Raw genomic sequence first — 15,951 nt, 5'->3', positions numbered from 1 at the left:
CAATTGGGCTTAATAATGCCAAATTTAGGGGGGGAAGGTGGAAAGGAGTCAGGGAAATCAGAAAACTGGACATGATTGGCATAGATGTGACAGGAAGTTTACATTAGGAGAGACGGTATATGTGAAAAGTTTTAGAGAGGGACCCAAATGGTTATCAGGTGAAATAAGTGCAGTGACTAGACCTCTTTCTTACCACGTGAAAGTGGAAGACCGAGTCATACGGAAACATATAGATCATATATAGGGTATAGAATCTTCAGGCGAGATAGGGGAGGGGGTAAAAGAGGAGGAGGCATTGCATTATTAGTTAAGGAGTCAGTTACTGCAGTAAGGAGAGATGATATCTTGGAAGGGGCATCGAATGAAGCTTTGTGGGTAGAGCTTAGGAATAAAAAAGGTGCAGCCACATTGTTAGGTGTTTATTATAGACCCCCAGATAGTCAGCGGGAAATTGAGGAGCAAATATGTGCACAATTTGTGGAGGTGTGTAAAAACAATAACAATAGGATAATTATATTAGGTGATTTCAACTTTCCCAACATTAATTGGGATAGACATAGTGTTAAGGGCTTGGGTGGAGTGGGTTTCTTGAAATGCGTACAGGAGAACTTTTTAGGTCAATATGTAGAGGATCCAACAAGGGACGGCGCAATGCTGGACAGGCGGCTGAGGTGGTGGTGGGGGAGCATTTTAGTGATAGCAACCAACAACATGGTATAATGGACAAAGAAATAGACAAATTGCAAAAAAATGGTTTGGATTGGGGGAGAGTAGATTTTAGTAAAATAAGGCAGGATCTGTCCAAGGTAGACTGGGAACAGCTACTTGTGGGGAAATCTACAGAAGAGCAGTGGGGGGCATTCAAAACCGAAATGCGGAGGCTACAGGCTCACCGTGTTCCCTCTAGGGTGATAGGAAGGAGTAACAAGCCCAGAGAACCATGGATGACCAAAGATATTCAGGATACAATGAGAAGGAAAAAAGAGGCTTTTAGCAGGTGCAAGGGAAGCAAATCAGCAGAGGCATTAGTGGAGTACAGAAAGTGCAGGGTGGAGCTTAAGAAAGCAATTAGGAGAGCAAAGAGGGGATATGAGAAACTCTGGCTGGTACAAGTAGGGAAAATCCCAAGATATTCTATAAGTAAATCAATGGGAAGAGGATAACCAGGGATACAGTAGGGCCCATTAGGGGCCAAGGGGGCAATCTATGAGTGGAGCCAGAGGACATCGATAGAGTGTTGAACGAATACTTCACATCCGTCTTCATCTAAGAGAATGAGGATGAAGGTACGGAACTCGAGGAGAGAGACTGCGATTTCTTGAGCAAATTGATATAGGGAGTAACAGTGTATTGGAGATGTTGGCAGGCTTAAAAGTGGACAAATCTCCAGGTCTGAATGATTTGTGTCCCAGACTGCTGAGGGAGGCAAGGGAGGAGATCACAGGGGCTCTGACCCAAATTTTTAATTCCCCTCTGGCCGTGTGGGAGGTGCCAGAGGACTGGAGAACAGCTAATGTGGTTACACTATTTAAGAAGGGTTGTAGAGATAAGCCAGGAAACCACAGACCAATGAGTCTCACATCAGTGGTAGGGAAACTATTGGAGAAAATTCTGAAGGAGAGAATCTATCTCCACTTGGAGAGGCAAGGTTTGATCAGGAATAATCAACATCGCTTTGTCAGAGGGAGGTCATGCCTAACAAATTTGATTGAATTTTTTGAAGAGGTAACCAGATGTATAGATGAAGGTAGAGTAGTTGATGTAGAATATATGGATTTCGGAAAAGCCTTTGACAAGGTCCCACATGGGAGACTTATAAAGAAGGCTTGATAAGGTGGATTCAAAATTGGCTTAGTTGTAGGAGACAGAGGGTGATGACGGAAGGCTGCTTTAGTGACTGGAAGCCCGTGTCCAGGGCGTACCACAGGGATCTGTGCTCAGTCCCCTATTATTTACCATTTATATAAACGACATAGATGACTATGTGGGGGTTAGGATTAGTAAGTTTGTGGATGACACAAAGATTGGCCGGGTGGTTAACAGTGAGGTTGAGTGTCTTAGGCTACAGGAAGATATAGACGGGATGGTCAAATGGGCAGATAAGTGGCAGATGGAATTTAACCCTGAAAAGTGTGAGGTGATATACTTTGGAAGGAGTAATTTGACAAGGAAGTACTCAATGAACGGCACGATACAAGGAAGTTCTGAGGAACAAAGGGACCTTGGCGTGTGTGTCCATAGATCTCTGAAGGCAGAGGGGCATGTTAGTGGGGTGGTGAAAAGGGCATTTGGGACACTTGCCTTTATCAATCGAGGCATAGATTACAAAAATAGGGAGGTCATGTTGGAGTTGTATAGAACCTTGGTGAGGCCACAGCTGGAGTACTGTGTGCAGTTCTGGTCACCACGTTGTAGGAAGAATGTGATTGCACAGGACGGGGTTCAGAGGAGATTCACCAGGATGTTGCCTGGGATGAAACATTTAAGTTATGAAGAGAGGTTGGATAGACTTGAGTTGTTTTCGTTGGAGCAGAGAGGACTGAGGAGCGACCTGATCGAGGTGTACAAGATTATGAAGGGCATGGACAGGGTGGATAGGGAGCAGCTGTTCCCCTTAGTTGATGGGTCAGTCATGAGGCGACACAAGTTCAAGGTGAGGGGCAGGAGGTTTAGGGGAGATGTGGGGAAAAACTTTTTTACTCAGAGGGTGGTGATGGTCTGGAATGTGCTGCCTGGGAGGGTGGTAGAGGCGGGTTGCCTCACATCCTTTAAAAAGTACCTGGATGAGCACTTAGCACGTCATAACATTCAAGGCTATGGGCCAAGTGCTGGTAAATGGGATTAGGTAGGTAGGTCAGGTGTTTCTCACTTGTCGGTGCAGACTGAAGGCTGAAGGGCCTTTTCTTCACTGTGTGATTCTGTGATTCTGTGATATAAGGAGGAGAGAAACAAAGTCTCAGGAAATTATTCATCCAGTGTTCACGACTGCATCAACATCTCCTGTTGGAAGAACTCAACTGAGTATGGATGTGTCTGAAGGATCGGCTGCACCTGCAAGAGTTGAGGAAACAGATTTGCAGGCACCCACTGAAGAACCTGATGTTCAGACAAAACCCGAAAAAGAGATTCCTGACAAAGTACCTGAAGCTGTGGAGCTGAGACGTTCTACATGCATAAGGAAACCCCCTGAAAAACTGAATCTGTGGCCAGGATTTTTCAGTCGGCGTACGGGGGGCGGGCCCAACACGACGGTGCGTAAAATGACGTACGATGATGTCGGGCATGCGTCCCAATGTCATTGCACTGTCTTGCGATGTTTCATTCAACGGGCATGTGCCGGAGTCGGCTGCACACCCACCGATAATTGATCGGCCTATTAAGGTCGTTAGTGAAGTAATTAATGTAAAGTATATGCTGCCCGTCCAACCTTACGAGGTTTTTTAGGAAACCTCATCCACGAGCTAGGTGAGGTGTCCTAAAGCTTTTACTACTTAAATAAAAAGTTTATATGAAAAATAAAAACATGCCCCATCTCATGTGACACAGTCACATGAAGGGACCTGTTTCATTGAAGTTTTAATATCTGTAAACATTTTTTTAAAAACCGGTTCAATCTTCCTGAGGCAGCTCAGAGAGATTGAAGCCCTATTTTGTGCGCATGCGTGAAAGAGCGCTGATCCTGACTCTCCCTCTTCCCCCTGCCCGCACAGGTAGTGCTGTGCGCTACCGCTCGCGTATTACGCTGGGCAGGCCTTAATTGGCCTTCCCGCATACAATAGTGATGCGGAGCCGATCACGGGCGGCGGTCAGCTCCACGATTGCCCCCACCAGCTCCCGCCCCTGTGGAGCCCATCCGACACAGGAAATATTCAGGACTGTAAATTACTTATCTGTGTAAATAATTTGATATTTTGAGAAAAATTGTAATTGTAACTAAAGAGTATTTCTGAGTAAAGGGGGAGGGAAGTAGTAATTTGTTGTGTAATATACCTTTAAGAAGAATATATAATGGAAGACCACATGATCTTATTATCCAATAGCAGAGTAGCGTGGGCTACCTTAGTAGCCAGTAGTCAGTAGAAGTCTAGAGTCGGAGTCTGTAATCTAGAGACAGGGTTTGAGTTGTAAGCACACAAGTGTAACTGCTGAGTTCCTTTGTAAATAAATAGAATGTGTTCTACATCAGAACTGCCTGTTGATCTACTCTGTCTATGGTACCAACTTGGTCATCCTGGAACAAGTGTGCAACCCGGATCAATTAGTCCAACTAAACTAAAGACCAGGATCCAACAGCAGGCCTTCAATGTGGCTGTAAAAATTAAGCTGAATGTTTTGGATGCAATGACAATAATAGAACTGACCAATTTACTCAAATATAACTAGGAAAAGATTCTGTAACTTTTTAAAAAGTTTATTTAACTAATTTAAAATTAGGTTGCCTACACATGTGTTTTGTGCGGAACACATTTGCAGCTTTATTATTCAAACTTTAACACATATCACTCTTAAATAATTCAATGAATATTTTTAAATCAATTTGAAAAAAAATGTTTTAAAACACTCTTCATTTGTGTTAGTACATGGCAGATTTTACATTTGGTGATATTTAAATGAATTTTAAAGCAATTTGTGGTGCAAGAACTTCACATAAAACAGAAACTCTACCCACTCCATGGGAATCCCAAACCTATTATTCAGTTTTTAGGTTGAACATAAGTTTTCTGTTTTAAAAATAAATTTCATAAAATTGGCTTAATGCTTCTCAAATATGCCTATTTTAATATTTTTCATGAAAGCATTCTCAGGGGTAATAGAACAAAAATATCCCCTAAACCTCAGTAAAAACCAATGCTATATGTGTTCTTTTGTAATTTTTTTTTTCTCTTGATTGTTTTGTTGTTGAGCATATATTGGATTGACGTCTTGCTGATGTACTTCTCTGATTATTGCCACTGTTTTACTGGAAAACAAAGTGACCATAATAAAAAGTATGATGTGACTAAACAGGAAATGTCACAGAAAGCCTCCAAATGTGAAAGCTGACACATGTCCCATTTATCAAACATAACTTTATAGAAATCAAGGGAACATTTGCTATATGCTGCGATGACAATGATAAATTATGGTTTTACAACACCGAGAATCTGGACTTTAATTTTGTACAACATTTAAAGATTTTGTGATTGAAAAAGTAAAGTGCCAGTAGCCATTATTGATTGGTCTGACTATCAGGAAAATGACATTTCTCTCCAGTTTAGATAAATTGCAATTTCTGAGCTTTGGCTAAATGAACTTTAAAGTTGTATAACATTTAATGATTTTATGATAGAAAAATAATTTGCAAGTAACTACTATTGATTGCTTTTGCTAATAGCAAAATGTCATTTCTGCACAGTTCTAGTTTCTTGTGAGGTGTGTAATGAGCTGAAAATCAACAGAAAACTTTATGAAATATATGCCCATACACTGCGGACATGTTTTGGCTGAGATCCTTTCCTACACCTTTAGTCTTATCTGCACAATCACCTTCCTTGGTTACCCTGTTTCAGCTCTTTCTCTGTTCAAATTAGAGACTATTTTACTTAAAGCAAGGCAACAATGATATATCAAGTGCATTTGAATTAATATTTCTTTTGCTCAAGAGGCATTACCTCCTGAATGAAAAGGAAAGGAACATACATCTGTATAGCATTTTTCATGACTGTAGGTCATCAGAAACCACTTTGCAGTCGATAAAATACTTTAGAAGTGTAATCACTTTGCAGTACAGGGATACACAGCAGTCAATTTGTGCCAGAAACAGCAATGCTCAGCTCATCTGTTTTTGGTGGCGTTGCTTGAGGGTGAAATGTGAGCCAGGATACCAGGGGAAGCTCCTTCCTTTACTTTCAGCAGTGCCATGGAACATTTCACTTACAGAGAGGCAGATGGGGTTGATAATTTTAAAGTTGCATTCAAACTGAAACATTTATGTGATGTCACTCAACATCTCACTGCAGCATCAACACTGAGATCATGTGCTGAAGTTGTGGAGTGGGGATTGAGCCCACAGCTTTCTGCCACAGAGTGTTAATGGCTGAACCAAGCTGATATCTCTCAGGTATTATGCAGTGTATATGAGGCAGTAAACATTCCTTTCACTCTTACTTGTGAAGACGGGGCTTTCAAGGTTTGTATTGATAAGGAAAGTCTGCTTTTTAATTGAAAGAAATGCCTCTGCAAATTTTGTCTAATCAGCAGGATATATTAATGTCATCTCCCTAATAGTTTGATTACATCCTTCAAATATAAAAGCAAGATGTTTGGGTTATGATATATAATGGAAATGGAACGAGTTTAGTGCAAAATCCCTTTTCACTTTTACTTTGTCATATGGCCAAAGAATTAGAATGGAATATTTGATCCATTTTTATCAATGATGATATGTTTCAAAATAAAATATGGGCCTGAATTTTTCGGTTGTCAGGTGCACGCAATCGGTGGGCCCGGGATTGGACGTGAAATGGACCACAGGCCGCGATTGGCCCCCGACCACGATTTCACACTGGCTGGTCAATTAATGGCCAGCCAGTGTGAAACGTGCGCTGAAATGCTCAGCTCTACCGGTGGGTGTGGGAAGAGGGTGGATGCTGACATAACCGAGGGTGTGGGTGAGTGTTTTGAGAGAGCTCCTTGAAGGTGGACAGCTGCCCCAGGGAGCTGCAGACCTCCACAGACTAAAGGACATGACAAAAATGCAGCAAAATATATCCATGCAGCACAATCAAGCACCTGAAAGAATACCTCACAAAACACTTTGCAGTCGATAAAATGCTTTAGAAGAGCAATCACTTTGCAGTACAGGGATACACAGCAGTCAATTTGTGCCAGAAACAGCAATGGGTTTATTCCCCCACAGAGATTTCATCCCACCCTGGATCGAGGTTTGAGCAAAAATGTGAATGCCGGCTGGGAGAATGGCACATCCACCAACCGTAAATGTGGATGGGTAATGTAAAACCGCAGTGAATTGCATAATTAATGGGCTTAATTGCCCACTTAACTGTTAGCAGGCGCACTTCTGACCGCTGCGCGCACCCGCCGAGTGAAATATCGCGTGAGTGCACGGTGACTTCGGGACACTCGCCCAATGTCATCTCACGCTATTTCACATCCATTCGGGTGGGGCACGTGCCTGCCCGCCCACCTGCGAGACGTAAAATTCCGGCAATGGAATGCAACAGCTTTCTTTATATCTTTGCACTTATTAAAACAAGTCAATTGCAAGCAGTTTACAGCTATAAAACTACAAACTTTACAAAGCGCTGAGCAAAGGATGAATCTTGCACTCTTAAGGTAACTCATCAATAGTTTTGCCTATTCAGCTCTGATTTGTGCACCTATTTTGATGCAAACTCCTGTAAATAATGCATGTCCCATGTGCCAAAGATCTACTCTTTACACTGAGAAATTGACTTAAATTTTTATATTGCTCTATTGGCATCAATCCAGCTTTTGTATATTTAAGGCCAGTGCAACAAGTAATTTCTTGGGGATTTGTAAGGACGTAATTGCTCATAATTGTCAGAGCAATTTTTCCAACAGTCTCTGAAATGCAAAGAAAGATAGCCTTCAGATATGCTTTCATCGTGATTGGCAGGAAATTGTTCCTGTGAAAAAGTTGTTGGCTTTGAAAATTGTTGAAACACACAGATTTACTAAAGACCTTTTCTGGTTAGTAATTGTAGGAGAATGTAGAAAACAATAATCTAGAGATAGATTTTGCAATGTAGTGCTCCCAGTGTAGAACTTCAAGTATTAGGGGCTTAAAGCAGAGTATCAGGGACAGAAGTTAGCAAAGCTATTCCACCCATTTGCTATTTCACCAACCCAACCCCCACCCCCCACTCCAATTTGTTGTTCAAGGTTTTCTATGCATACTGAGGGTATGTAATGATGTTTAAGCAAAGTAGAAGCATTATATGGCTGGCAAATAATTTATTTAAATTTCAGAGAATTAAATGAACCTAGAGCTTGCCCAGTGTACATGAAATTCACTAAGCAACAAACATAATACAAAATGATAGCCCAAAGTAGCAGAGTACCACAGGCACTCAGCATTGCATTATCATGCCTGACACACAGCCCTCCTGTGCCATCAACTTAGTGAGGAGAGGGTGGAAGCAAATAAGAACATAAAAATTGCCACATGAATAAAGGTCAAAATCCATGGAGTCCGACTTCTACCATACTGATCCTTGCATGAAAAAAATGATAGTGGAGTTATGGTCTAATTATAGAAATCAATCTCTAGCAGTTAGCCTGCAATATTCTGAGACATGACACAAGAAAACCCCACTACTGGAGGGTTTTATGGACCTATAGGCCCCTCCCAAGCCCACGTGTTATAATACAAAGCTTTTATTGTTAGGCTCACATTTTTGAATGTTTGAATACATCTTTAAAAATTAAACATGGGAGGAACTGTAAACCCCCAAAATGGTTAGATTTAATTTGGTTATGAATTCAAAAGTTAAAAATCTGAAGCATGAATCCATCTGCCTCGAATCTGTCCACAGTATTAATAGAGGTGTGACCAGGGGCAGATGACCAGTTAACTCACAGGTGCCTGATGATTGTACATGTTCGCTGCTGACTGCAGGGTGTCCACTCCCATACATCCCTAACACCCCAGGGTAATGAAACAGTCTGTGCCCACATACAACAAGACCTGGACAACATTCTGGCTTCAGTTTGTAAGTGGCAAGTAACATTCGCAATATACAAGTGCCAGGCAATGATATTTAATAACAAGAGAGAATCTGACCATTTCCCCTTGAAATTCAACAGCATTACCATTGCTAAATTCACCACCATCAACATTGACCAGAAACTTAATTGCACCAGCCTTATAAATGCTGTGGAAATTCTATGACAAATAACTCACCTCTTGGCTCCCCAAAGCCTGTTCACCATCTACAAGGCACCAGCCAGGAGGGCAATGGTATAATTCCCATTTGCCTGGATGAGTGAAGGTCCAACAACACTCAAGAAGCTCAACACCATCCAGGGCAAAGCAGCCTGCTTGATTGGGACCCCATGCACCATCTTAAAAAATCAATCCCTCCACCACCAGTGCACCATGGCTGCAGGGTGTGCCATCTACAAGATGCACTGCAACAACTCACCAAGGCTCTTTCAACAGCAGCTTCCAAGCCCACAACCTCTACCACCTAGAAGGGCATGGGCAGCAGATGCATGGGAACACCAGTACCTGAAAATTCCCCTCCTGGCCACATCCCATCCTACTTGGAAATACACTGTTGTTTCTGCACTGTTGTTGGGTCAAATTCCTAGAACTTTCTTCCTTAAAGTACTGTGGATGCACCTGCACCAGATGGACTGCAACAGTTCAAGAAGGCAGTTCACTACCACCTTCTCAAGGGCAATTAGAAGTGGGCACTAAATTCTGGGCTTGCCAGTGGTGCTCATATCCCATGAATGAATCCAAAAAAGGAAGATTAGTCATTGAAACTTTTCAAGGAGGATGAAAACCTTCATGATAGCAATGATTCTATTTTTAATCACAGTTGTCTGGGTTTCCTTTGAGTCAGGAAAACCATAACTATTTACTCAAAGGGAGGTCGGGAAGAGATTAAGGAGGAAGGGAGAAGATCGTTTGGAGATGGGATGGGGGAGGAGAGATGAAGGTTGAGGTGGGAGGGGTCTGGGGGAAGCGTGGAGACATTAAGGGAGGAAAGGAGCAGATTCTGGGGGACTAATGGAAGACATGTGAGGTTGCAATGAGTTGAGATTGCAGATCATGTAGGACATTGGAGTACATTGGATCACAGAAGACAGGGAGGGAGAAATCCAATCACTCATGAGGCTAACAGGTTGCTTGGGGTGGCCTGGAGGAAGCACTTCTGCTCCTCCTGGCTCACAAGCATTGCTGGAAAAGCACTTTGCTGTTCACCTCCCTTCAGCTGCCTGTCTTCCTGTGGTCCAGGGTACTTGTACGGTCAGTGTTAAAACTGCAACAGAGAAAGAATCTGAGGCATGTAGCCTCATTAAAATATTGTAATGTCTGGGCCTTGGTTGGCTGCCCATCCCCAAATATGTGACCGTTAAAACTGGAAGTGGCAAGTTTGAGGAGAGTTGGTTCTGGTTTGAGAATTTTTGCATTTTTACTTCCAACCAAACTCAAATCGACCCATTTTGGGGAGTTAAAATTCTCCCAGTGTCTTCTAATTAAGAACTAACATTTCTAGCACTTCCTTGAGCCACAATTTTGAATTAAAAAATGGAGCAGAATTAGTCATACACAAGGGAAAGCAGGGCTCAGGTAGGGAAAGGATGTGTGTGAAGTTAATTTTATAATGATGGCTCATTTATGAGCAGGTCATTCTGCAGTCACAGGTTCCAAAATCTTTCTGCAGGTTTTAAACTACTGAATGTCTCGCAAGCAGCTGTATTCTAGCCTTGCCTGTATACTGTGCTGCATTAGGTTAGTTTGGCATAATGCTTGATGATTTGCCAGTCTGATTTAATGGTCTGAGTTTCTGTTAGGGAGCCAGCAATAACAATGCATCAACCTTTAACAATGTTTCAATCTGCCAGTGTGTGGAGGAAGGCATGGTGGGGGAGGGCAACATGCAAATTAACCGGTAAATTTGCTGCCAACACATCTTGCAACAGGATACAGTAGGCTCAATAATCATAAATAACGGAAAAAATAATCAACAGCAATAATAGAATGAGGTAGGCGTCATCGCTGCTCATTCTCGATCTGGTACTCTCTTGTATTTAAAAATGTAGTTGTTGCTACTGTTCTTCACACCAGATGAATATTTTCAGGTGTCAATCAAGACTCAGTCTCTGAGTCACAGAAAGTTAACATGCATCTACACCAAATAATTAAATGGTCTGTTACTCTTTATTTCAAAGGGGTTAGAATATATAAGTAAGTAAGCCTTGCTGTGATTATATAGGGTTTTGGTGAAATCACGCCTGGTACAGTTTTAGCCTCCTGTACCTAAGGAGGGATATGCTTGCTTTTTAAAAATTCATTCATGGGATGCAGGCGTCGCTGGCCAGGCCAGCATTTATTGCCTATTACTCAACTAGTTGCCCTAGTTCAGAGGACATTTAAGAGTCAACCACATTGCTGTGGGCCTGGAGTCACATGTAGGCCAGACTAGGTAGGGACAGCAGATTTCCTTCCCTAAAGGGTATTAGTGAACCAGGTGGGTTTTTACAACGATCAAGTCATTATTAGATGTTTAATGGATTCAAATTCTACCATCTGTCATGGCAGGATTCAAACCCAAGTCCCCAGAGCATTACCCTGGGTCTCTGGATTACTAGTCCAGCAACAATACCACTACGCCATTGCCTCCCCAAATTTTCAAACGTTCACCCTATTAATTCCTCAGAAGGGAAGGCTGTCCCATTAGGAAAGATTGAGTAGAATTCTCTGGAGTTTAGAAAAATGAGAGGTGATTTCATTGAAATGCATACAATTCTTAGGGAGCTTGATAGAGTAGATGCTGAGAGCAGGGCCGGGGAGAGAAATCATGGGCCCCAGTGCTTTTCTCTTTCCGGGCCGCTTATTCCTCCCGCCATCACACCCCGCCTCCAGCCGCCCCCCTCACCATTTTGACATCCCCCCTCAATCATGATATTTTTCCCCTTATAAGATTTACCAATCAATTCAGCAATCACAGAAAGGTCCTGGTAAAACAATGATGCCCATTGTTGGCATCACCTGGTTATAAATGTCATCCGATATATATGCAGCTTTTGTCATTAACATTAAGAACAGCAACAATATAATACAGTGTTAGTCTGTGAGTGCCCTATAGGTAATCCCACTGCGACTATTAAACAAACAAGAAAGTAGGAAATTTACTTTAACAGCATTGTGCAACATTGTTAATTTGACAGGAAAATGTCCCATGAGTTATTTATAACTCTGTGCAGACCATAACACTGATTTGGGGTGACTGCCTCAGCCCTCACTAACGTTTTCTGGACATTGCACCATATGGACACAGTGACAGTAAATACACATTTACAAACCCCCCTAACGTCACCCCAACCCACATTCAAACAGGTCCCCTCCCTCCCCTTCAACCTCAACCCCAATGCCCCCCTTTAACCTCCCAAAATTCCTCTCCAACCTTTCCCCGTCAACCCTGCAACCCCCTCCCACCTCCTGTCTAACCTACCTTCTAACCTCTCCTCTAACTTCCCTTCTAACCTCTCCCAAACCCCTCTCCCAGCCCTTTCTCCAACCTCCCCCACAACCTCCCTCACCTCCACCCCCTCAACCTCCCCCAAAACCCCATCCAACCACCATCCCCCCAACAACACACAGACACACAGCATCCAATTGGTTCCAAAATTGCAGGGATTTCACTTGCCATTTTTCAAGTAAGAACACTGTCCTAACAGTGCTGCGCTGCTGTTACTGCACTGCTGTTGCTGCGCTACTGTTGCTACACTGCTTTTGCTGCACTGCTTTTGCTGCACTACTGTTGCTGCACTGCTGTTGCTGCACTGCTGTTGACCTTCAGGCAGCTTCCGTTTTATGGCGGGCTTTTCAAAATAAAAGACCAGACCCATGAAGCTGCCTGAAATTCAGAAGCAGCAGTGCAGCAAATCAGTGAAATTGACACTGACACTGAAGTATCAGCTTTGAAAAGGGTGTAACTCTCTGGTTCTGATTTTTTATAGTGACAATGACTGCTCAGTCTGGATGGCGAGAAACCCCGTTTAAAACACAGAGCTTAGCACCCCCGCCCCCCCACCCAACCAGCCCTGGGCTGTGGTGTTTGGCACTACCTGCATCCCCTTCTCTGGAGTGGAACTTGAACCCAGAGCTTCTGGCCCAGAGGCAGAGATGCTCCCCACTGCACCACAGACTTTTCTTAAATAAATTATGGTGGCTAAAGGCAGGAGAGGTTTAGAAGTAGTATTTGGAAATTAGACTTTCATCTTACCATGCTAAGGCACAACAACAATGTTGATGGAATTTACACTAAAGTAGTACCAGTTCATAAAGCTCCTCCAGTGTGCACCAGTTGACGGTGTAAAGATTGAAATGTCACTCAACCCGTGGGAGTGTTATCGTCTGATATCACATTTCTACATACTTTTCTGTCTCCAAGTATTCAACAAGGTCTCAAAAAACTTGTCAGGTAGAGTTTGTGCGCTGAAGCCTAGTCTCAAAGTTTACAGTTGTCGTACTGATAAGTTCACAGCTGCAGCACAGTAGGTGACCACTTAGGATGTGCAGTGATTGAAGCTTAAAATATTAATACACTAAAAGTGTTTAGATAAGAAAGATGATGGTGTGACAGTTTCAACTTTGACTGAAAGCTTGTGGTGATGGCATTTAAACATTCAGCAATGTCACAGTCATGAGAATAGTTAACACACTTGAGAGTGCTGCACAACAGCGTGGCAATGGAAGCTGAGATTTGAGGTTTTATTCAAAGTGTGCAGTACCATCAAATTTGCAAGACTAAAAGGTGAGCGTTTCAGAAGGAAAATGACAGAACTTTGAAACTATTCATTCTGCCAAATGACTCAGAATTTTCAGTAATGTACAATCTACTTTTTATCAAGGATAACCTCTTTGTTATGGGCGGCTATGCTGGGTGTCATTTATTAATGGCCTCATAAATTTTAAATGGAAAAGTTGGGCAATCTTCCATTTTGAAAGGAAATGCAAACTGTAAGAAGCTAAACCCAAGTAGCACTTGATTCTTTAGATATTTTTGTGCCTGTGAACTCTCAAAGAAACAAAAGAGAAAATAAATGAGGCTTTGATTAATCATAGAATCATAGGCTGGATCTTTCCAGCCCCATTGATGTCGGGCGTCATGATGGGCGAGACGGGGTGGACATTATGGCGAGAAGGCCAAAAATTAGTTTCATGCCGGCCTTGGTCTTGGCCATGGACTGCTACGGATGGTCAGTGGGGTCGGGGGAGAGCAAGGTCTAGGTTTAACTGGGAGAGAAAGGTGTACCAGGGGTTGGTGAGGTTGGGAGGTGGGGAACAAAGGTGCCAGAGGTTGAAGTTGGGTAGAGGGGGAAAGAAGGTGTTGTGGGGAGTGAGGTTGGGAAGAGGGAAGGAGGTTGTAACAGGGGACAATGTGGCAACTGGAGAAGTAGGTATAAGGGAGGAGGAAGGTGTAAGGGAAGGAGTTCAGAAAGGGGAAGGAGTTTGGAAGGGGGGAGGACTTCGGGGGGGATGTCCAGATGAATGTGCAGGGGAGGGGTCTGTGGAGTCAATGACTGCCTCCTGGGGTGCGAACTGAAGGTGGGCATAGTAGGAAGGAATAGCAAGTATGAGAGGGGGCAGAGTCAGCTGGAAGGGTGGGACGGTGAGAGTGTAATGGTGGTGGTAGAAGGTACAGCGAGGGTGGTTGGTGTAGACTCAGCAGCAGACACGAACTGTGGGGGAGAGGTCCCTGTGAACCAAAGTAGAGCTAATTAGTGCATGGCAGCAGATTCAAAAGCAGAAGAGAGAGCACTCACAGTTGCATAGAAAGGGGGATGATGGGGTGCAGGATCCTCATATGGGTGCTTGCCACCGACCTCACCGTCGCTGCAGGCACGGCCAATGTCCTCACCAGCTAGCGCGATGGTTCGCTCCTCCAAGTGAGTGTGGGGTCTAATGTGGGCCACTCCATCCGCACTCTGGGACCTCTCCCTGCCATTGTGAACCAGCTCCTCCTGCATGAAAACATTTGGAGTGAGTGTGAGCAGGACACATGGCACTGCGTGGAATGTTTTTGTGGTGAGCGGAGACATGGAGAAGACAAGGACTCGAGCTCCAGAGGATATGAACCTGATGGAGATGTGGGGGTTTGTGTGAGAGTTAGTGGTGTTGTCCCTTGAGGTGTGAGATCCCTGAGGATGTGTGATGTGTTTGCGAGTGTGTAAGTTGAGAGTGATGAGGTAGTTGACTTGCCCTGGCGGAATGGATGAGAGCATTCATCCTCTTCCTGCACTGGATGGCTGACATTCTCTGTGCTATGGTGGTGCTGACTGCCGCTGCCACAACCTCCCAGGCCAGGTTGGTGGCCTCACTTAATATGGGGGCCTGCCTTCTTCTTTGCTTTCAGGGCCATCTGTCACCTGGAGCAGTCCTGATTTGAAGGCAAGAAGTAGGCAGCGCTCTGGTGTGTTTTAAATATGGTGCTTGGAGCGAGGAAGTGCTGAGGTCACGGCATGGTAGGCAAATCTGAGCCCGCCCCCAGAGAGCTGGCGTGTTCCCCCTGAATGCATCATTAATGAGGTGGGATGCACCAGGAATGGGGCAATATGGTATGAAAAGCCACAACTGCGGCCAATTTTCCCGCCCACTACCGCACTTAGTAAAAATCTGGGACGATCCCGCCCATAGAATGATATAGCACCAAAGAAGACCACTTGACCCATTGTGCCCATGCCTGCTTTTTGGAAGAGCTATTCAATTAGTTCCACTCCCCTGCTCTTTCCCCATAGTCCCATACATTTTTCCCTTCAAGTATTTATACAATTGTCTTTTGAATGTTACAGTTGAATCTGTTTCCCTTTATGATAGTGCATCCCAGACCACAACAACTCGCTCCGTTAAAAAAAAAGTTCCTGATGTTGTCTGTGGTGATTTTGTCAATCACGTTAAAACTGTGTCTTCTGGTTACTGACCATTCTACCATCAAAGGAATTACATCTTACTTCATTTATCAAAACCATTTGTGATTCTGTACAGCTGCATACAATCTCTTCTAAGGAGAACAATCCTAGCTTCTCCAGCCTCTCCGCAAATCTGAAGCCCCTCATCCCCAGTGTCATTCTAGCAAATCTCTTCAGCATCTTTTGCAAGGTCTTGACATCCTCCCTAAAGTTTGGTGTTCAGCACTGAATACAGTGAAAGAATACAATCAAGAAGGTTGGATGTCAGAAAGCTTAGGGATA

Source organism: Cetorhinus maximus, chromosome 8 (genome assembly GCF_964194155.1).
Source record: "Cetorhinus maximus chromosome 8, sCetMax3.hap1.1, whole genome shotgun sequence".
NCBI classification, from domain to species: Eukaryota; Metazoa; Chordata; class Chondrichthyes; order Lamniformes; family Cetorhinidae; genus Cetorhinus; species Cetorhinus maximus.
This window is presented reverse-complemented; position numbering follows the sequence as displayed.